A 22,759-nucleotide genomic window follows, 5' to 3' on the forward strand; every position below is an offset into this window, starting at 1 on the left:
CCGGGGCGACGGCTTGGCGCGAAGGCAGGAGGTTGACGTCAACTGAGCCAACGCGAGGGGCCCTGAGGAGGGGTCTGGAAAAGGGGGGGAGGGTGTGTGACCCCCAAACAAAGAAGGCCCACTAACGACTCCCAAACGCAAAACCGCTGAAGAAAAAGAAAAGAAAACCCATACATTTGTCAAAAATGAAAATTCGGCAGGCAAAAACATGTACATCGAAGTCTACAGACAAACGAGGAGACGAGACTTTTCGCCCGGGACACACGAAAGGCGCGGGGTAACTTCCCTAATAAACGGAGAGCTCCTGGAGGCCGAAACGGTAAAGACCTGGCCAAGGCAGGAAGGTGGGCAAAGAGGGAGAAAACCGGCAACTCACAGGAAGGTACAAACGGCTGACAGACCTCCGGGACCAAAATCACGACCCGACTCTCGCAGGAGCGCCACAGCGAGAGCGCGGACACGCGCGCTCGGCCGGCGCTCTCCTCAGGCCGGGCCGTGGGGCGCGGATGCGGGAGGAGACCGCGCGGCAGGACGCGGCCGGCGACCCCGCGGAGCCAGCGAGACGCGCGGGCTGGAGCCCGCGGGGCGGCCCGGTAAGTGCCCGCGGTCGTTCGTGAGGGACGCGCACACACGCAGGGGACACCTCCGGGCCCGGCAACCCGGGACCCTAGGGGAGGGACTTGCCCCTTCCCCAGACCACACTGCCTGGATCTCCCTGTCAGACACGCATTTCTTTCTCAGCAGTAAAATCAATGAATTAGGAAAATGTACCCTTTGATCCAAGCATTCCACTCTCTAAAGAACTAAAGCAAAGAAAATAAGCAGAGATGCGGAAAAGCTTCTATGCAAGCATATTCACAGAGCATCATTTATGATTAGAAAAATGTGCTCTGCAGAAGAATTAGACTGTATTCCGGGAAAGCCATACAGTTTTATGTGTCCAATAAAAACGTTAGATTTTAATTTTAAAGGAAAAGAGTCATAAGAAACAGCTAATTTCAAAAAGCAGGTTACTTCAGAACACATAGACTATGATACCCAAAATTAATTTTTATATTTATACTTAGAAAGTATAAATATTTATAAATCAGTGGTTGCTTGGTACATTAAGAAGCTATTGGTTTGGGGTGGGGTGGGAGGTGTTTTAAACTCCCCAAGTCTTCAACAGTCTCTTCTCACCCAGGAGTGCCACATAAACATAAAACCAAAATGAAAACATTGTATTCGCTATGCACCTTTGAACCGCATTTCCCAGGAGCCTCTATAGAAATTCTAGAGGCACCACTGAAAGTGAATGTGGTTTATGTACTACCCTTAGGTCAGAGATTTTCACGTCTGGCCATACATTAGGATCCCCTGGGGAGCTGGTACACCCTGTAGGTGCCCAGGGTCCCACAGAGGTGTTTGGGAGCTCACCAACTGGTTAAGGACTGGAAGCTGATTTCAACACATTCTATGGGCCTCATCCCCTTGCCTTCTCACGGGCCTCTATCTGCAATACAGGTTTTTCTCTGGATCCCAGGTCATTCATTCCCATCGGATACCAAACACTCTCAGAGCTCCTCCAGCTACTACCCCAATTCTCAGCACTCCCTTCTGCTACCCTCTTGATAGAGTGGTCTTCAGTCACTGACTCCACAGCCTTACCGCATTCTCTCCCCTCACCATGCCCCACGGGCCTGCGTCCTTTCCACAACCCTGAAACTGCTCAGCAATTTCAGCAGTTCCTTTATGGCCGCGAGACTTGTTGTTCTTAGTCTCACTCCATCTTTCAATAACATTCAACATCCTCATTAAAACAAACCCCCACACTCTCAGATTTACAGTGACAATACACTACCCTGGTTCCCTCCCACGTCAATGGCTCTTCTCCATCCTCTTAGCTGGCTTCTGCTCTGTTCAACCTCTCAATGCTCAGAACTTGGTCACTAGACTTCCCCATCAATACCCACTCCCTAGGTAGCAGTCTCAACTAGATGCATGGTTTAAGTACCACCTGCATGCCAATAGATCCCAAATTTAAATCCTCTGCCACAAAATGCTCTACAAAAGCCCAGTCTCATATATCCAACCGTCTGCTTAATAGCTGACTACTCCAACGGGATGTCTAATAGGCAACTCAAAACATTTAAACAAATAGTAATTTCCCTTCTCCCTGTTTCTATAAACAGCACCAGTCATGGCAGCCAAAAATCTTGCAATTGTTCTTAATTCCCCTTTTCCTTACCACCAACATTCAATTCATTAACAAGTCCTGCTGACTCTACATCCAAGACACATCCCAAATTTGTCCCATGTTTTCCTCTACATGATAGTCCTAATTACCATGATTTCCCCTAGCTATTAACCTACTCACTTGACTACCTGCTTCCACTCCAAACCCTCCACCTCCACTGTTCCCCAGACAGCATCCAGGGTGATGATCTTCTTTAACCGCAAGTAAGACATCAAGTTGCAGCTTGAATTACCTCCTATTCACAACCCCAAACACACTTCAGTTTAAGTCTAAAATCCATACACCATGAACAAGGTTAAAAGGCATCAGTATCTTTTGTCATGAAGAATGTTAAATATCTGTGATGTAAAATTTAATAAACTTTTCCTTCAGATTTCTGTTTTTTATACCTTAAGAAATCCCTCCCCACACTCAAGTCATAGATCTTCTAATAGCCTTAAGTTTTAGTTTTTTTATGTTTATTTTTGCATATGTTCTACAGTAGCGATCTAATTTTTCTCCTGATATATATCATGTTTCTGTATACGAGTGAACCTTTTCCTAAACTCTCTAGTCGGCCCCACTGGCCCATCTATTTGTGTGCATTAATATATAATATTATTTATTACAGCTTTGCAATGCCTTGATTATCTGAAAGGACAACTGCTTTACCTTGTTTTGCAAAAGTGTCTTTGGCTATTCTTAGCCCTTGACTGACATTTTACTGAATCTATAGAGAAATTTAAAGAAAAATGAAAACATTTTATCAAGACCTCCCATCTTTGCGTATGGTCTATACCACTCATTTATTCATGTCTTCTATGGCCATCTACAATATAATGTAATTTTTTTCCCATAAATGTCTTATTTGACTTTAGGAGGTCTTTTTCCCTATTACTTATCTAACTGATTATTTTTTGAGTTACCACAGTGTATAGCTCCTTTTTTTAAAAATAAATTCATACTTACAGAAAATTTGCAAAGATAGGGTAAACATTCCTTCCGTAGTTTCCCCTGATGTTCACATCTTATCTAATTTTGGTACATTGTCAAATGAAGAAATTAACATTAGTACAAAACTATTAATTAAACTACAGACTTTACATAAATATTTTCCTTCTGTCCCAGGATCCCATCCAGAACACCACATTACATGTAGTTTTTATGTCTCCTTAGACAATTCCAGGCTATGGAATTGTCTCAGTATTTCTCAGTATTTCCTTGTTTATCATGACTTAGGCAGTTTTGAGGAGTGCTAGTCTATTTTTTAGAATAGCTCTCATTTTGAGTCTGTCTGATATTTTCTCATGATTTGCCTTGGGTTATGAGTTTTTGAGAATTGTCTGCTATTGCTTTTTATATGTTGATTTGTCTTATCCAGTGAGTGTGCTGCACTCTTCTTGTTGGTTCTAATAGTTTCTCTACAGATCTTCCTGTTTTTTGAAATATTAACATCTTTATTAATGACGATTTTTAAATTTTGATTGACAATTATATCTCATTTCATGATCATAATGCATTCGATAGGACCTCTGGGGTGACTGGAGTAAGTCTTTATTCTGCACTTGAAAGGGGATGCTTACCTTTCACCATGAAGTGAAAATGTCCACAACAATCTTTTTTGTAGAGCCTCTTTACTGGGGGTTAAGGAAATTCCCTCAAGTTCTAGTTTCCTAAAAACTTCATCATGGGTAAGTTTAATTTTTATACAATGACTTTTTAATATCTATTGGGAAGATTATACTTTATTATTTTACTAATCTGTTAACGTGGAGAATTACAGCAAATTTTGATGTTGAAACATGTTGCATTCCTAATCCCTATTCGATCATGATTGAGGGTTTGATTTGTATACACATGCAGCGGGATACTTCGGGGTTATATTTTACTTTTGGCTTTTGCATCTAATTTCTTTATTATACTTTGTTTTCGATATCAAGGTTATACTAGCCATATAAAATGATTTGGATTGTTATCTTGTTGTTTATAGTCTCTAAGACAGTTCACAAAAAATAAAGATTCTCTGATTTTTTTAAGTTTAATATGTCACTGTAATATTACCTAAATCTGATGTCTTTTTGCATGGAATAGTTTGGACTTAGTTTCCTTAGTTTTGTACTTATACTTCTGCTGTCTTGAGTCAATTTTGGTCATTTACATTTTACAAGAAAATTGTCCAATTCACTTAAATTAATTAGCATATAACAATTCACAGTATTCTTTTGATTTTCAATCTCTTCCTCGCTGTTAATTATGCCTTTTCCATTACTAATATCATTTATTCTTGTTTTCATCAGATTCATTAAAGATTTGACAATTTTACGTATTTTAAAGCGCTTCTGACCATATTCTCTTCTTTTCCATTTAACTAATCTCTGTTCTTTATTATTTCCTTCCTTATTTGGGTTTCTTTTTCCTAGCATCCTGACTTGCATATTTAATTCCTTTACCTTCAATCTTTCCTAATTTTTAACAGATACATTTAAGGCTATAACACTGTTGTTTGGTACTGTATTCCATTGTTTCAGTTAGATTTCCTCTTAGTCACATGAAGGAATGTGTTTAGGTTTCCAAGGTCTTTAAAAATCTTTTGATTATAGATATCTAATTTAACTGCATTATAGCCAAATGATATGTCCTATATATTATTATTTGAGATTTGTTAAAACTTCGATTGTGATCTTAGGATATAATCAATTTTAATTTTTCGATGTGTCAGAGAAGAATGAGCATCTCTAATTATCAGGGACCAATTTCTATTTGTGTTTATTGGATCAGGCTTATTGTGTGTTTTTTTCATTTTCAGTATTCTTACTAATTTTCTGTCTGCTTGATATATCAGTTCTAAATCATTATAATAAAACCTCCCATTATGCCTTTGATTTTATACATTGCTCTTGGTAATTCTTTTAGTTTTTGCTTTATATATCCAAGGCCATGTTTTTAGGTAGAAACAAGTCCATGATTTCCTCCAAATCAGATATCAAGGAAATTAACCTAGCTATCTGCCTTTAACAGGGGAGCTAATCTGTTCACATCTTAAATTTCTGATATATTTGTTACATGTGCCTTTTCCTTTGCCTCTTATTTTCTCCTTTCCTGCCTTCTACTAAGTTGATCAAGTTTTCTTTACTTCTCTTTTTTCCCTTTGCTAATTTGAAAGCTTTCAATTATATTTCAGTTACTTCACTGTCTTTAAATTCCCAATTAATATACAAGTACATATTTCTTAGCAGAGTATAAAATAATGAAGGGTCTTCTCATACCTTAGCAATTCACTGAATTTCCTATTTCCACTTTCCTGGTTCTTGTCTAGAATTAGCTATACCTTTTTTAAACAAACCAAAAACACAATTTTTACAGTCAATGATTAATTATATTTACTGATATTTTGAGAATTTATTCACTCATTCTTGTTCCTTAATTTTACTCCATCTAGGTTCATTTTTTTCTCACTGTAATAAATCCTTAAATAAGCCTTTCAGTGTACAAGGTAGTCTACCTAGCCATTTGTATTTCTAAAAATGGCTTTAAAAGGTATTTTGAATGACAGTTTATCTAGATATGGAATTCTAAGATGACCCTTATCGTCTCTCTATATTCTGCAGATATGATCCCACTGTCTCCTAACATCTAACACTGCTGATGACGAGGTCGGCTATCATCTAAATGTTCCTAATAACATTGGTTTTTCCCTCTGTAGCTTTTCAGTGATGTTATGTGTGAATTTATTTTTGTTTATCCTGCTCAGGGCTTGTGTGAAAATCTTTATTCCATTCTGGAGAATTCTTGGCTGGTATATCTTGGCCAATATAGCCTTTCTGCCATTCCAGCTCTCTTTTCTTCTCTGCGTATTAGAGATTATTGGCCTTTCTTAATCTACCTTCCATTTATCTTCTTTATTTTTCTTATTTTTGGGGGTTGCTTTCTGAGTAATTCCTCTAACTGCATCCAGTATAGTGTTTCCCTTTCTGTGGTTTACAATGGCTATGTATTTTTTTATGTCTAAGATTTTTAATCAGTACTTTTTTATATCCACCTTTCTCAAATGGGTGAACATTTATGAATACTATTCTTTATCTCTCAGGAATCTTAAAGTCACATTGAAACTGTCAGAATTGCATTTTTGTCAGTAATGAATTCTTATCCTGACTGTTGATTTTGTTATCTTGCTTACTGTAAGTTTTCCTAAGTTTAACTCAGTGCTTTTTAATTTTAGTTTCTGAGCATTTCTCTTATGGGATATCTCCCTGTCCCCCACCACATCTAGTTTTTTTTTGGGGGGGGGTGTCTCTCCCTTGCCCCTGAGAAACTTATTCCTGAGATAAGTCTTATATTGTTAGCTGGGGGCTCTGTGTCATCTGATAAAGGTGTATATTAGTCAATGAGAAAAATTTAAGCTTAAGTTGGGTCCACTCTGCATGGCTGTGTTTTTACCTCCTGCCACTGCTCACAATATATGCTGGGTCCTGTGTAACCATTACTGGTTTTATTCAGTCTCAGTTCATGTCAGGAGAATCTCGCCCCAGCCCGTCTGACAAATGAGCCTGGCACGGCAGTATGCATAGGGTGCTTCTGGACCTCTTTACTCCACAGCAGTCAAACTGTTAGCTACCTCTGCCTATTTAAAGATCAGAAATCTAGCAGGTTTATGTCTTCAAGGCCCACAAATCCTTGTTTTTCTGTTCAGTTTTTGATCCATACAGATTTCAGATATATCTCTATCACTGCCAGTTTATATTAAAAAAGAGGATGGTCTTAAGTGTGAACACAAAAACACGTAACACCATCTCATTCAAAAATACTATCTTCTAAATTATCTACAGCAGTAGCTCTCACTTCTTTCCCATGTGTACAAGGGTGTTTTCCTGAGGCTACATGACACGTGGTATCATGACAGACTGAATGCAAAGCAGCGAGGACTGTAGCTGTTTTCATTTAAGCCAGATGTTAAAGAGATCTGCAAAGATGGAAAACAATGCCACTCTTCTCAGTAATCTTTTGTTCTGGGAATTAAGTTATTTTTTAATTTAAACAATGTTGCTTATATTAACATGTAATGGACTTACTACCTATTTTTAAATTAATTAATATGCATTTAAAATTTTGTTTTAATTTCTAAAACTACATATATTGATAGGTATAATCCATATAAACAAAAGTTATTTGGAGTTCTCAATCATTTTCAAGAGTGTCAGTGGGTCTTGAGACCAAAAAGTTTGAGGTTACAATAAGTATATAACAGACTGGGCTAGCTGAGTGTTATGATCCCATGGATTAGCACAGAGCTTAATACACAGAAGTCTCTCAATAAATGTTTATTCATCTGTTCTTTCAACAAATACTTGAGTGCCTACTACATATAAGGTCCAATGCTAGGCCAGGTTTATGGTTCATTGCAAATAAAACTGAAATAGCCCCTGTCCTAATTCATTTATTTGATAAATATGTCTTGAGCTTCAGTGTAGCTGGGAAGATATATACATTAAGTTGACAAAATAAATCTTTAAAAATTGTGGTGAGGGTTTTGAAGAAAAAAACTAGGATGCTGAAATGAGGGGGTAGAAGGGGTGTTTGCATGGTAGTTAAATAGAGGAGTCAGCGAAGGCTTCTCTGAGGAAAAGAAGCTAAAACTAAATTAGTGAGAAAGAGCCAGCCCTGAGAAGAGCAAGGGAAGAACATTCTGGAGACACAAAATAGCAGCAAAGACCATCAAGGAAAAAAAGTAGAAAAGACACCAGAATGGCCGGAGGATAGCAAGAATGGGGTAGAGGGGCACGAAACGAGGTTGTACAGGTGTGCAAGAGCCAGCTCTTTAGGAACTGTAGGCCAAGACATCTTGAATTTAATCCTAAATGTGACTGGGAGCCACTGAAGACTTTTACATGAGGTCTGACCTGATCCACTGCCAGGTGATTGACGGTGCTGTGTGGGGAACTGGCAACTAGCGATAGGGAGGAGAGGAAGCAGGAAGACCAGTTAGGAGGCAGCTGTCTAGGCAGGATGACCGTGCTCTGAACTAGCATGGCAGCAGCGGAAATGGGGAGACGGGAACAAATACAAGAGGTATTTACAAGACAAAAGGGAGAAACCTTGCTGATAATCTATGTATGTGTGGCAAAGAAAAAGGTATCATAAAGGATTCCTACATTTCTGGTTTGAGCAACTGAGTAGGTGGAAGTGTTAGTGAGTCTTTGAGTCACAGGTTTGGGCAGGGGAAAAGCAGAAAATCGAGAGCTGTCTCTTGGATATGTTACATTTGAAATGCTTATATTCAAGCAAGTGGAGATGCTGAGTAGGTGTTCTGGGGAGGTCTGCTAGAGCTCTGACTCTGGAACTTTTCCCCACAGAGGTGGTCTGCTGCATGAATCGTCAGTTTAAAATAAATACCACTTCACAAAATAAATCAGTTCTTCAGTATTTAGTACTCTTGCATATACATTCAGTGCTGGAAAGGTTAATTATCTTAGTTACATATTTGTATACAGTTCCTCAGTAATGCAAATCTAACCAATTTTCTTTAAGGGTAAACTTACTTTATTTTTTTGACCCTCTCAAGGAATTTCAAGACAACAGAAAGCCATATTAAAGGCAACCAACTCTATCACAAAAACTGCTTCTAAATTCAACTATTAAAAAAAAGTTAATTACATGTGAGATTAAAGATAGGCCAAGGACAACTCTGTCACAAATCTGATGTTATAAAAGAAAAAGACTGTCAAGTCTGGCAGATGGAGTTAAGGTTCAGAGTTCCCGTATGCCAGGAAGGCTCACCTATCCAATGTTCTGCTCACATGTCCCTGTCCAAGAGGGCACTGAGCACCTTCTCTCATAGAAAGCAGGACTCAGAAATCAAGTTATCACATGCTAATCAAAATACTTGCTTAAAAAATACAGGGTTATTCACATACTTTTTTCTCAAATTGGTTTGCCAACCATGAAGCTCTAACCCTGGCAAAATGAGACCTTTACAGGTATTATCCAATACATCCAGACACTAGGGACATAGGGATAAATAGAGGAGATGTCGTCTCTGCCATCGTGGGGTATACACCAAACAATTGTGAAATAGCCACACAAGTAATATGAGTGACAAACACTAAATGTGATGAAGATACACTGTGCTATAATCACGTATAATAAGAGTCTGACCTGGACCAGATGCCAAGGAAGGACATTCCATGCCTAATTAACAGTACATACCAAGGTTAGGAGGCAGAGGGAGCACAGAGAACCATGGAACTAGAATATAGACTGGCGAAAGACAATGGACAGAGAGAGAAGTCAGACCTTGCAAGGCCCTGTAGGCCATATGACTGGAGATCCCTGACAGTCACAACCTCTAGCATGGTACACCAATTCCCCCGAGGAGTGACCAGCCAGCACTCCAATCTCACACAAGTCTTCTGAAAAATGGCATGATTTCCACATGTACTCACATGTCAACAGCTCCGGATGTGGCTGGAATGTTATGGAGAGGTGATGTGGCTTCCACGGTGCAGATCATCAGGCCAGGAGAGAACATGCACTCTTATCTGGTTGGTTCTGCCAAAGGCCCACAAACAATAGATCTAAAGAGAACAGGAAAAAGACAATCACTGAGATAAAAGTAAAACATGAATCATGAAGCAGAAAAACAGCAGGAGACAACAGATACAAATTTTTACAAATTCTCCCTATTACATATAATAAAAAATTCCATACCCGTAACACAGAATGAGGTCTATCTTATGGAATGATCTCCAAGACACATTAAGTGAAAGCCAAGGTGTTGAACACTGGCACTACCATAGCAACCAGAAAACGGAAACAACCCAGATGCCTATCATTTGAGGGACCCATTCCTTGATGAATGGATAAATCAAATGTGGTATATCCATACAGTAGAACATTTAGAAATAAAAAAGGGTGAAGTACTGATACACATACCACATGGATGAACTCTGAAAACATGGTGCTAAGTGAAAGAAGCCAGTCACAAAAGCCCACATACTGCATGATTCCATTTATGTGAAATGTCCAGAGTAGGCCAAGGGAGACAGAAAGTAGATCAATGGCTACCTAGCACTGGGGAAGAGGGGAATGGAGACTGAGGGTCTCTTTTTATAGGGTGATGAAAATGTTCTAAAACTGACTGTGCTGAAGGTTGCAGAACTCTGTGACTATATAAGACACCAATGAATTGCACACTTCAAGGGGGTGAATTATATGGTGTATGAATTACGTCTACGTTTTTAAAAATATGTATCTGTGTGAATTCTCCCGCAATAATCTTACGAAACTGGAAGTAACATACTTGCTTTATAAGTGAGAAATCCGTAGCTCAGAGAGGATGTCATTTACTCAAGCTCATAATGTAACTGGCTGACAAAGCCAGGATTCAAACCTAGGTCTTTATGTCTCCACTGCTTACTACCTCCCAACACAGTCCTACGCAAATACAGTGAAAATCTTGAAGAAGTTCAAGAAATCTTCAGAAGATCTTCCCCCTTTTTTGAGAAAACAGAAGCTGAGAGCTAACAGGTTCACAAGGGCAAACTCCTAAGAACAGAAAATTCCTATATTAAGCATTTCAAACCTAGAGTAAGAGAGAAGGCTGTCCACTTAAAAACCTAGCAAATGGGTTTCCATCTCAAACGGGTCTAATTTTAAGAGTGCCCTGGAGGACAATAAAAGTAATAGCTATCATTTATTAAACTTTTTACAGTGGCCAAGGCCTGGCACCAAGCACTTCATGTGCATTAGTATGTTTAATCTTTGTAACAACTCTATGAGGTAGATACTATTATTACCCGAGTTTCAGAGATCAGAAGCAAGCTTTGAGAGGTATCTTGTCCCAGGTTACATGCTAGTAGATGATAGAGTCAGGAATCAAACCCAGATCTGTCAGACGCCTGAGCTCTCAACCACCACTGGGTACATTTCTAGGCTATTAAATTTGAAAGCCATAATGAAATGGATCATTCTTGAAAGGAAGACAGATAATAAAAACTTGGCAAATGTCGAGGGAGTACTTTCTTCAAAAAGTGCTCTAAGCCCCTGCCATTTACCAGCAACTTTAGTCTCACTTCCAAGGAACAAATCCTGTGCCTTGTAAAGTGTACCACTTTAGGGAAAAGAGACAAAAGTCCTTCGTTTTAATAAAACAGCATAGGAGTTTTTAACCCCCAAATTTACCTTATTGTGAAATAACAGCTAACATTAATTGAGAACTTACATGTGCCAGGAATTTTCCTAAGCACTTTATAAAGTGTTAGCCTCCTGATCTTCAAGACAACTGTCTGAAGTAGGTACTATTATAATCCCTATTTCAAGAATGAGGAAAGGAAGGCATACAGAGGTTGGATCATCAGCCCAAAGTCACATGGCTAATAAGTAGCCAGGATTTAGACCCAGGTCATCTAGTTCCACCCTCTAGAGCTTGTTCTATTTGACTAGTTCTCAAAAAAGAATGTAAGATAACTAACATATGATTCACTAGACTCCCAACATTATGCAAGACCGTTCACATGTGTTGTCTCAGCCTAAGCACCTGAGCAGGTAGGTATGCTAGTGTAATACCTGTTTGCAAGATGAAGAACATGAGGCTCAGCGTGCTGGGTAACTTGCCCAAATACATCCAGTTAGTACATATCAGAACCAAGTCCTTCTGACTCCATATCACACTACAAGTCACTGTGTCATCAAACTCAGTAGTAGGGGTCAGCGAACTACAGCCTTCAGGCCAGATCTGGCCTGCTGGTTCTGTACAGTACACAAACAAAATACTTGAATTAAGAAGTGGTTAGTGGTTGGGAAAAAAATCAAATTAATACTTCATGACACATGAGAAGTATCTGAAATCCAAATTTCAACATCCATAAAGTTTTATCGGACACAGCCACATCCACGTGTACATACTATCTGTGGCTGCTCTCATGCTACAGTGGCTCACTTGAGTAATTCTGAAAGACACCACGTGGCCCACAAAACCTGAAGTATTTACTACTTGGCCCTTTACGGAAAAGGTTTACAGACCCCCATTCTTTAGTATTAAATTTAAAACTCTTAGTGAAGTGGAGAGGGGGTATATAAAAGTACTCCCCAAAAGGAAGAAAAAGCATGTCTTTAAAGGGCAACTGGAATAGGAATGGAAACTTCCTTCCAACTTTCAAGGAACAAATTTCTCTGTTCCACAGTGTGTTCCAAGGCCTAGAAAACAGTGGAGGGCTTCCCAGTTCCTTTTAATTGACTGGTTCACAGAGGTTTACAATCTCTAAATTGTTTTAATTGGAAAGAACTCCGCATGATGAAAATAATGACAGCTGACAGTTATAGGACTTTCCCTATGATTCCAGGTGCTGTGCTAAATAAAAGATTTCCATTTAATCCTCCTGACAACCAGGAAAAGTAGGGTGCCATTGTTATTCAATTCTGTGGATGAAATGGGGCCTCGGGAGGTTAAACACATTGCCCAAGGCACCAAAGCTGGTAAGAGCTTAGGTCTCTAATGCTAGTTTCTGCCTTCAGAGACTACACTCTTAATACCACATCATTTAATTTTAAGCTAATAAATCTGCAAATACTGAGGAAATTCACAGTTTCCTGAGATTACAAATATAAAGTACCAAAACTATCAAAATAATCTTGGAGGGGAGGGTATGAAATTCCTACCAACTCCCAGGGAGCAAATAATTATGTGCCACAAATTGATCTAAGTCAAAAAACAGGCTTCTCAACAAATTTTATACCCTAGCCCAGGAGGTTGCAACAGCATCCATCTCTTGACCACCATCTCTCCTCCCAAAAAGAATCCCTGCAAGATAAGGATAGCTGACATTTTCAGCTGGACTGTGTACCAGGGCAATCACTATTCATCTGACCTAGGAATGATTGTTCCCTGCAAACTGAGACAGAGAGGTTGAATGGTTATTCAGAATCTCACGACTAACAAGTTAGAAGACCTTGCTCCAAAGCCAAGGCAGGCAGTAAACTATGGTAGCATCCTTAATGGACACCCTATGATTCCATGGTAGTAAATCTGAAAATCCTAACTAAACATGCTCGACCTGGGGAAAACAGATACAGACAAAACCGAGCCAAACTTATGGTGGTGGTTATGGGGGCAGCGGCATTCCTCCTGTGCCCGACCACAGCCAGCAGTCTTCACAATTCACCTAAAATCACAGCACAGCAGTTTTGAACCCAAACCATCCTCCTTCTAAAGGGACGAGACCGAACTCCTGCTAAACGCCATACCGTGGATGAACCTCAAAAGCCTTATGCTTAGTATAAGAAGCCAGCCGCAAAATATCACGTATTGTACAACTGAATTTTCACGAAAAGTCCAGAAAAGGGAAATCTAAAGAGACACAAAGTAGACTCGTGGATGGCTGCTTCGTGCTGGGAGCCACCACCAACTGCAAACGGATCTGAAGGAACTCTGGAGGCATTGTGGTGAGGACTGCACAACTCCACAAAAGTGCTTTAAAAAAAAAAAAAGCCAAAACCCCATCGAGTTGTACATTTACAATGGGTAAGCTTTAACGTACGTAAATTCACACCTCAGTAAAGCTGTTTAAAAGACAAGAGCCTGGATAGTCCAACAACCGATTCTTATGGAAAGCCATTTCCTAGACTCCGTGCTGCGGTCTCACGAGCGTCCTCTTACTCAAGCCGGTGGGAATCACTGGAAATCCCAAATGCAGAGAAAACACTAGAGCGGAAGGGGCGGAGACAGCGGGCCGCGGTCTTCAGCAGCTGTTCCTGGAAGGCTCCTGGCTTTTCAGAAGACCCCGGCGGCGAGGCTGGGGAGGCTGGAGGGCCCGGCCGAGAAACAGCCCGGCGGGGCGCACAGCGCCAGGCAACCGGGGTTGTGTGGTCACCGGGGACGCCGGTAAAGTCGCCGCAAGGGAGGGAAAGCTCGCGTCCCGCGCGGCCCCTTGACGCCAACCTGCCGACCTCGCAGGCCCCAACGCCAACGGTGAGAACGGCTCGCGACGGCCCAAGATGGCGCCGGGGCCGAGCTATCTGCGCATGCGCCCCGGCACCGGCCTGCCCGTTAGGCCCAAGCCGGACCGTCGCCGTTTCCGTTATTCCTCCGTGGCTGTGGAGTAGTCGCCAGGCCCCTCAGCCGAGAACAGTCAGTAGAACCATGACCTCTATGTACTACGGCCTTAGGGTCGCAGGTCTCTAAGGCTCACGGAGAAAGATAGGGACAGCGCCGGAAGACGCATTTTCCTGGTCAATGAGTGCGTACTTAGTGCGCAGGCGCGCCGTGCGGGCCCCCTGCGCAAGGGCGCCTGGGAAACCGTCGGTAGATGGAGACCAGCCTTGCCTTCAGGAGCGCGCGGGGAACCGGAAGCAGATGAGGGGCAACGGCAGATGTGAGACATCCGCCAGGTGTACCCAACCGTCTGCTGCAGAGCTTGGTGAAGTGTGTTTTCGGACTTGTTACTTTTACGTCATGATCTAAGCAATGGGTTGATCCTTTAAAAATAAATTTCAGTTTTAGAATTCAATTAGATCATGTTTTGGATAGATTTCATAATGTCATGGGAAAAGACTCCATGACTAGAGTGAAAAGTCTGAGGGCAGGCGTTTGTGCGTGTAAGTATCCATTGCATCTAAACCGTGCCTGGCACAGAATAGGGGCTCAAAGAATATTTCTCAAATGGCTGAAGTTATTTAGAGGGCACATAAAAGGGCACGCGTGCTGCACGAAGAGTAAGTAAACTACATAGGCTGATAAAACCAGCTGTTCATCTTCACAGTATAGCCTAGAGTGAGAAGTAGGGTTTCCTGAGTTAGCAAATAAAGTACAGGATAGTCCAGTTAAATCCGAATTTCACGTAAGCAACAAATACTTTTTTAGCATGAACTTGTCGCATAACGAGTTTCCTATGTTTTATCAGTCCACCTTAGTGAGAAGGGGATGTGTTAAGGTGCGGAGGGAAGATGATCTCATTCCTCTTAAAAAGAAGGCAAGGGAAGGTATAAATAAGTACCTCCAAACAATTATAAAGCAGAACTGAAGACTATGCTTGAGATACTTTGATTTATAGAGCCTAGTCCTGTGCTGAGGATTGTATTCCCATTATCTTAATTGAAACGTCTTACGCAGTAGGATTATAATTTTTCTTTTACTAAGGAGGAAAGAGGCTCAGAGATAGGTGGTCACTTGTTCAAGTTCCCACATTTTCATTCAGTCACTCCAAAAATATCTATTGAGAATATTTTAGTGTCCTGGTCTGGTTTTTTGATTTCACACACCGTCTGCCTCCTGAGCTTGAAATTTTCAGCCTTTTCTCATTCCTTAGGCTCCCTCTCTTTCCTCACTTCAGCTGCAGTTTCCATGGTAACAGATTGAACCAGCCTCTGTAGCTAAGGAGAGCTAAGAGCTCTTGAAGGGGAACTAGCTGGAAGCAGTGACGTCAGCCTAACCTGGCTGGGGGATGGGGAGGACTGCCCGAAGCCCTAAAGATGCTTCCTTTAGTGATTTATGCAAGACTTGTTTGTGTTAAAATTTGTCCTTGAATGGAATGCCTCTGCAGACTTCACGGAGTCACAGGTTATCAGTTCAGGAGCTGCTGCAAGCACTGGTGACATTAACATTATGTGTGCTTACTACTTAATAATTCACTTAGATTATCATTCAACTAATAATGATCGGAGGGAAGGTGGCTTTCTATGTGTCTGACATCGCTAGATCCTGAAGATACAATTGCTATCAAAACATTTATGGTCTCTACCTTCCTGTTCTTAGAGTCCAGCAGCAGAGACATTTATTCATTTGTTTATTTTTATGATCTTTTTATTGAAGTCTTGTTGGTGTACAATATTATATAAGTTATAAGTGTACAGTATAGTTACTCACAATTTTAAAGGTTATACTCCATTGATAGTTATTATAAAATATTGGCTATATTCCCTGGGTCATATAATATATCCTTGTAGCTTATTTTATGCAGGATAGTTTGGACCTCTTAATCCCCTACCCCTGTATTGCCCCTCTCTCCTCCCTCTTCCCACTGGTAACCACTAGTTTGTTCTCTATATTTGTGACTCTGCTTCTTTTTTGTTATATTCATTAGTTTGTTGTATTTTTTAGATTCCACATATAAGTGATCATACAGTCTTTGTCTGACTTATTTCACTTAGCATAATACCCTCTAAGACCATCCATGTTGTTGCAAATGGCAAAGTTTCATTTTTTTATGGCTGAGTAGTACTCAATTGTGTATCTATCTTGTCTATCTATAGATATAGATATAGATATAGATATAGATATATCTCATATCTTCTGTATCCATTTATCTGTTTATGGACACTTAAGTTGCTTCCATATCTTGGCATTTGTAAATAAGGCTGCTGTGAATATTGGGGTACATGTATCTTTTTTGAATTAGTATTTTTGTTTTTTTTGGTTATATACCCAGGAGTGGAATTGCTGGGTCAAGTGGTAGTTCTTTTTTCTTTCTTTTTTTTTTTTTTCAGTTTTATTAGGTAGGATTTTTGTAATTTGACTGCACATATACAATGTATTGCATGTAAATACATATACACAATATACTGCACATATTTTTAAAATTTACACATATGTAAATGTTCATTGTTTCTGAGAACGTTTAGAGGTAGTTCTGTTTTTGGTTTTTTGAGAAACCTCCATACTGTTGTCCACAGTAGCAGCACCAATTTACATTCCCACCAACAGTGTACAAAGGTTCCCTTTTCTCCATATCCTTGCCAACATTTGTTGTTTTTGTTCTTCTGTTCTTTCTTTCTTTCTTTTGTTATTTTGTTATTTATTTGTTCATTCCTCACTATATTCTGAGAGCCCATTATATGTGAGACATATATTAGAGTCTTGGGGTTACAAGATGAGTTTAAAAAGCAAAATAAAATGTTGTGCTGCATGGAAACGATCCTGGTAGGAATAAGGTCAGATACTAGACAGATAATCACAAACACAGTGAATATTTTCTGAGTACCTATTCTGGTGCCAGGCACTGTTTTAGGCAAAAAGACAAAACTCATGGAGTTTACTTCTGGTGGAAAGAGAGGTAATATATGTAAACAAATCAATCAGTGTTCTTCAGTTACAACAAACAGGGTATTCAACTAAAATTGACTTAAATGAAAAGGAGAATTTATTGGCCTAATTAACTGAAAATGCCAGTTGGTCTCATCTACATTTAAAAACATAATTTATAGTATTGCAGGCATCTCTTACTCTTCTGCCCAATACTCCTTCCCTGTGCTTCTTGCCACAGAAGCTTTCTTTTCTATGGGAAACTGGTTAGTGTTTGACTCAGGTCTGGTCAGTCAGTCTATTCTATTGCTTAGCCCACAGTGATTGGTTCAGGCATGAGCATATGTCTGCAGATAAGCCATTCAGAGACTTACCTGGAACTTTTCCCTGAGGGCTATAAGGAAGGGCATTATCTTTGCTGGGATTCCAAACTAGATGTGTCCCTGGACTATGACCATCTTGTCTGCCAATTAAGGAATAAAGCAAGAGAGTTAGAGCCTCCCATTGTCTCTTCTGATGCTTAGATGAGATAATGTATGTCCTGTGCTTAGCACAAAGGAGCTCTCAGTAAACATCAGCCGCTGTTGCTAGTGACTTACAAAGGGAGCAGTGAGAAGAAATTCTTTGTAGGGACTGGAAGATTGTGGGTTTGTTGACCACTTCAAAATAAAGGTAAATCAGGAGGTTCCTTGGAGAGCATAGAATAGGAACCGAACAGCCAGTGGACTTTGCATGCACATCTGAATTGTGGAGGGGGCTCCCAACTGCTTGGGAGGGTCTACACTCACCTTGTAACTACCCCTGTACCCAAGGGGGCACAGTGTCAATCAGCAAAGGGAAAATACAAGAACATGTCATGAGTGAGAGCATGGAAGGAAGGAAGAAGCATTATATTTTAATACCCTCAATGCATACTTTTTCATGTTTTTTTGGACAATTTTCATCTTGCACTAGGTCCTACAAACTATGTAGCCAGCCCTGCTTTCAGGAGTTAACCTCTTTCTTCCCAGAGAACAGACACAATTGACCTCACCTCCTGCTAGAAGTCCGCTGCCCAGAAATGCACCTTTAAACATGATCTTGGTCTTCCAGGGGACTCACTGCCCCATGCACTGAACTGTAATTCTTCTCAGGGGCCAAGGCAGCAACTTGGGTGTTGTCCTTGTCAGTCCCGTCTCCACACCTGACAGATCCCATCCACCGCCAGCCCTGCCAGTTCTGCCTCCTGACATAGCTCCTTCCTCAGACCTGATCTCACTGTTTCCAGTACAGTGAAAGCCACTCCACCTCAGCTCAGGTCCCTGCAGTCACGTCCTGTCTCCCTGGCATCTTACTCCCTCGAGTCCATTCTCCATAGCCTTTTTTACTGAAGTAGAGTCAGTTTACGATATTGTGTTGGTGTCAGGTGTGCAGCAAAATGATTCAAATATTCAAACATATTCTTTTTCAGATTCTTTTCCATTATAGGCTATTACAAGATACTGAATATAGTTCCCTGTGCTGTACAATAGGACTTTGTTGTTTATCTACTTTGTATATAATCGTATATATTTGTTAATCCCAGACTCCTAATTAATCCCTCTTGCCCTTTCCCCTTTGGTAACCATAAATTTGTTTTCTTTGTCTGGGAGACTGTTTCTGTTTTGTAAATAAATTAATTTGTATTAATTTTTAGATTCCACATATAAATGATATCATATAATATTTGTCTTTCTCTGTCTGACTTACTTCACTTAGTAAGATAATTTCTAGGTCCATCCATGTTGCTAAAAATGGCAATATTTCATTCTTTTTTATGGATGAGTAATGTTCCATTTATATATATATATATGAATACACACCACATCTTTATTCATTCATCTGTCGATGGACATTTAGGTTGCTTCCATGTCTTTGCTTTTGTAAACAGTGCTGCTGTGAATATTGGGGTATTGGGGTGCATGTATCTTTTCAAATTAGAGTTTTATGGATGTATGTCCAGGAGTGGGATTGCTGAATCATATGGTAACTCCATTTTAAGTTTTTAAAGTAAACTCCATACTGTTTTCCATAGTGGATGCCCCAGTTTACATTCCCACCAACAGTGTAGGGGGCTCCCTCTTCTTCACATTCTCTGCAGCATTTACTCTTTGTGGAGTTTTGAATGATGGCCATTCTGAATGGTGTGAGGTGGTGCCTCATTGTAGTTTTCATTTGCATTTCTCTGATAATTAGCAATATTGAGCATCTTTTCATGTGCCTGTTGGCCATCTGTGTGTCTTCATTGGAGAAATGTTTCTTTAGGTCTTCTGCCCATTTTTGATTGGATTATTCAGGTTTTTTCTATATTGAATTCAGTGAGCTGTGTGTATGTTTTAGAAGTCAAGCCCTTGTCAGTTGCATCATTTGCAAATATTTTCTCCCAGTCCATAGGTTGTCTTTTTGGTTTGTTTATGATTTCCTTTGCTGTGCAAAGTCTTTTAAGTTTGACTTGGTCCCATTTGTTGACTTTTGCTTTTGTTTCTTTTGCCTTGGGTGACTGATCTGAGAAAATATTGCTAAGGTTCATGTCAGAGAATGTTTTGCCTGTGTCCTCCATAGCCTTTTTAAAATGAAAATCTGGGTTTTCCTGTACCTGAAATCCTCCAAAAGATTCTTGCAGTTCTTCATCTGAAGACTCAACTCCTCACTAAGGCCTGTGTGGAGCAGAGACTCCAAGTTCTGTCTGGGAGGTCCGTGGAGTATACACTCAATTATATAGCCAAGTGATTCCATTTTACATATATACATATACATATATTCTTTTTCAGGTTCTTTTCCATTATAGGTTATTACAAGATATTGAGTATAGTTCCCTGCGCTGTACAGTAGGGCCTTGTCATTTGTCTGTTTGCCCAAACTCCTAGTTTATCCCTGCCCCCGCCTCCTCCCCCTTTGGGAACCATAGTTTGTTTTCTATGTCTGGGAGTCTGTTTCTGACAAACTATCTTTTTAATAATGACAGTCATCTTCTGATCTGTTGGCCTTGCCATACCTCAGATTTTCTGTTAATACACTATATTTTAGGACACATTCTCTCATGGGTTCCTTCTAAACAGGCTTCCACCCACCCACTAGCCCCTGAAACTGCTCTGCTCAAAATCCACTGTGTTGTCTGAGTCCACTGGCACTGCTCTGTCCTCAGCTGTGTGGCTTCACCATGGCAGTCAACACCGTTGATCTCTTCCTCCTCCCTAGAAATGCTTTCTTCGGTGCCTTCTTTGACTGTCTCTCTCCCCAGCTTCCTGGCCCTAGCTTTTGGTTCCAGCTCCTCCTATCCTACTTTTAGACAGGGAAACCGAAGGTGTGCACGTCTTTACCAGGCGGCTGTCACTCCAGGATCCTGGACGCTCGCAGCCATGCACACTGAGCAGAGAATAATAATTTCCCACATCTTTGGAGCGCCTGCCCTCCGCCAGTCATGAGCTGGGTACAGGGTGCATTTCCACGAGCAGTTTGGATCACATCCTGTTCTTCACTGAGCTGACCGTCTTGTGGGCCGCCCTCATCCCACACGCAGAGAACAAGAAAGTTCGCACAAGCTTGGGAAAGGGCAGACTGGTCCACAGCCAGGGAAACAAGCCGCCACCTGAATCGGCCCTGCACCCACTCCACCACCCCACGCCAGCTCGCCTCAGCGAACGCGCCTTTGCGAGCCAAACAATCGGTGTCGGGCGCTTTGCTTTGGAAAGTCAGCCCATGAGAAAGAGCCCATCAAGGGTGGACTCACTCTGGTGAGCACGCCTCGGGTGCCAGCCAATCAGCAGGGGGTCGCACTCGAGAGACCCCAGTTCCACGGGCAACGCGACACTGTCGACGTCACCCAGGGCCCTGCCAGCCTCTGAACGCCAAGCCCTGCACGAAGTGCGTCCACTCTGCCCGGAGGAGACTGCCTGCCCAGCATAGCTCTCCCTTTATCAGAGTGAAAGAGAAATTCAGCACCGTCCGTCCTTTTATTTCAGATATTCAGTCGAATTAGTCTGCTAGGGCCGCCGTCACAAAGCCCTCAGGCTGGTGCTCACGACTCTGGAGACTACAAGTCTGAGACCCGGGGGTCAGCAGCGCTGGCTTCTCCCGAGCCCTCTCTCCTCGGGGTGCCGACAGCCACCTTCTCCCCGGGTCCTCAGTGGCCTCCCCTCTGTGTCCAAGTCCCTCTTCTTATAAGGACACAGATCATGGGATTAGGACCCCACCCTGCTGACCTCATTTTACCTTAACTCTCTCCTTAAAGGCCCTAAGTCCAAATTCAGTCACATTCTGAGGTGCTGGGGGTTAGGACTTCAGTGTATGAAGCGGGTGCGGGGGGCGCAGAATCCAGCCCAGCACAGAGCAGCAGTCTCACTGTGTTCTGACAAAGTAAATGCACCGCCGCGTATGGCAGCAGGTGATTTCTTCCTGCCCAAGCTCTCTGTGCTTTCCTGGAGATGTGTTTCTTTGCTCCAGTGGGAAGTATGAAGTCCTCATTATCCCTGGTTTCTAGACTCAGGCCGTGAGTTCTCCGTCTGAGCCCAATGTGTTTCCCATAAATTCTCTCTATTCTGGGACGCCCGCTCATGCCTTGCCAGCCCCCACCCCCAACCTGGGACAGCATCATTTTGGGGAATCTAACGTTTGTTGAGCAAAGGCGGAGCGGAGAATAATGAACCCGTGAAGCAACCACGCTCCAGCCTTTGCCTCATGATGTTAATTAGCCGTGAAGAGCTGGGGTCGTTTCTCCCTCCGTGTCCTGTCCTCCCAGTTGGAGCCCGTATGGTGAACTCCTCAGGCCTGGAACCAACACCCTGTACTTGTCACAGCATCAGAACCCAGGCTGGGGTGACGGCAAGTCTCCCAAAGTTTAAGGGGGCATCGAAAAACTCAGTAATCAAGACACATGATTTTTTTTAATTGAAGTAGTCAGTTACTATGTGTCCATTTCTGGCGTACAGCACAATGTCCCAGTCATGCAGATATATACACATATTCATTTTCATACTCTTTTTCAAAATAGGTTACTACAAGATATTGAATTTAGTTCCCTGTGCTCTACAGAAGAAATTTATTCAAATCTGTTTTGTATGTAGTAGTTAATACTGGCAATTCTTGACCTCCCAATTTATTCCTTCCCACCCCAAGATACAAACATTTTAGTACAATGGTTTTTCTTTTTTTAAATCACAGTGCATGCGTAACTAGCCATGGTGAACGATTCACACTGGGAGTCCCAGGGAGGGTGGCAACAGGCGTGCTGGCACCTCTGTGACCCAGAGAATGGGGGGCAGCCTGGTTCACATTTGCAGGAGAGACTGGTTCTTGTCCACCTCCAATCTTCTGCCCCGATCTGCCCCCCAGGGAGCCTCAGTCCTTTTTCAGGAGAGGAGCTTAGGGAAAGGAGAGGACATCATGCTGCTCCCATACTTGTCCTGGCCAAGCTGGTCTTCCTTCCCTGTGAAGAACCAATCTCTAGTTCTCAGGGAGTAAAGCCTTGGCTAGACATTAACCTGCAAAGCCTCTGGGAATCCAAGACCCACCGACAC

The 22,759-nt window shown here is 41.5% G+C and overlaps 1 long non-coding RNA gene across 1 annotated transcript in view; it reads left to right on the top strand.

The window, feature by feature from the left end:
• Nucleotides 1-16: 16 nt before the first annotated feature.
• LOC116154680 (uncharacterized) overlaps nucleotides 17-22,759 on the top strand; it is a 167,342-nt gene continuing 144,599 nt past the window's right edge. Inside the window, exon 1 of the long non-coding RNA XR_004138616.2 lies at nucleotides 17-593. This is a non-coding gene — a long non-coding RNA (uncharacterized LOC116154680). The remainder of the gene's footprint in view (nucleotides 594-22,759) is intronic.

Source organism: Camelus dromedarius, chromosome 9 (genome assembly GCF_036321535.1).
Source record: "Camelus dromedarius isolate mCamDro1 chromosome 9, mCamDro1.pat, whole genome shotgun sequence".
NCBI lineage: Eukaryota > Metazoa > Chordata > Mammalia > Artiodactyla > Camelidae > Camelus > Camelus dromedarius.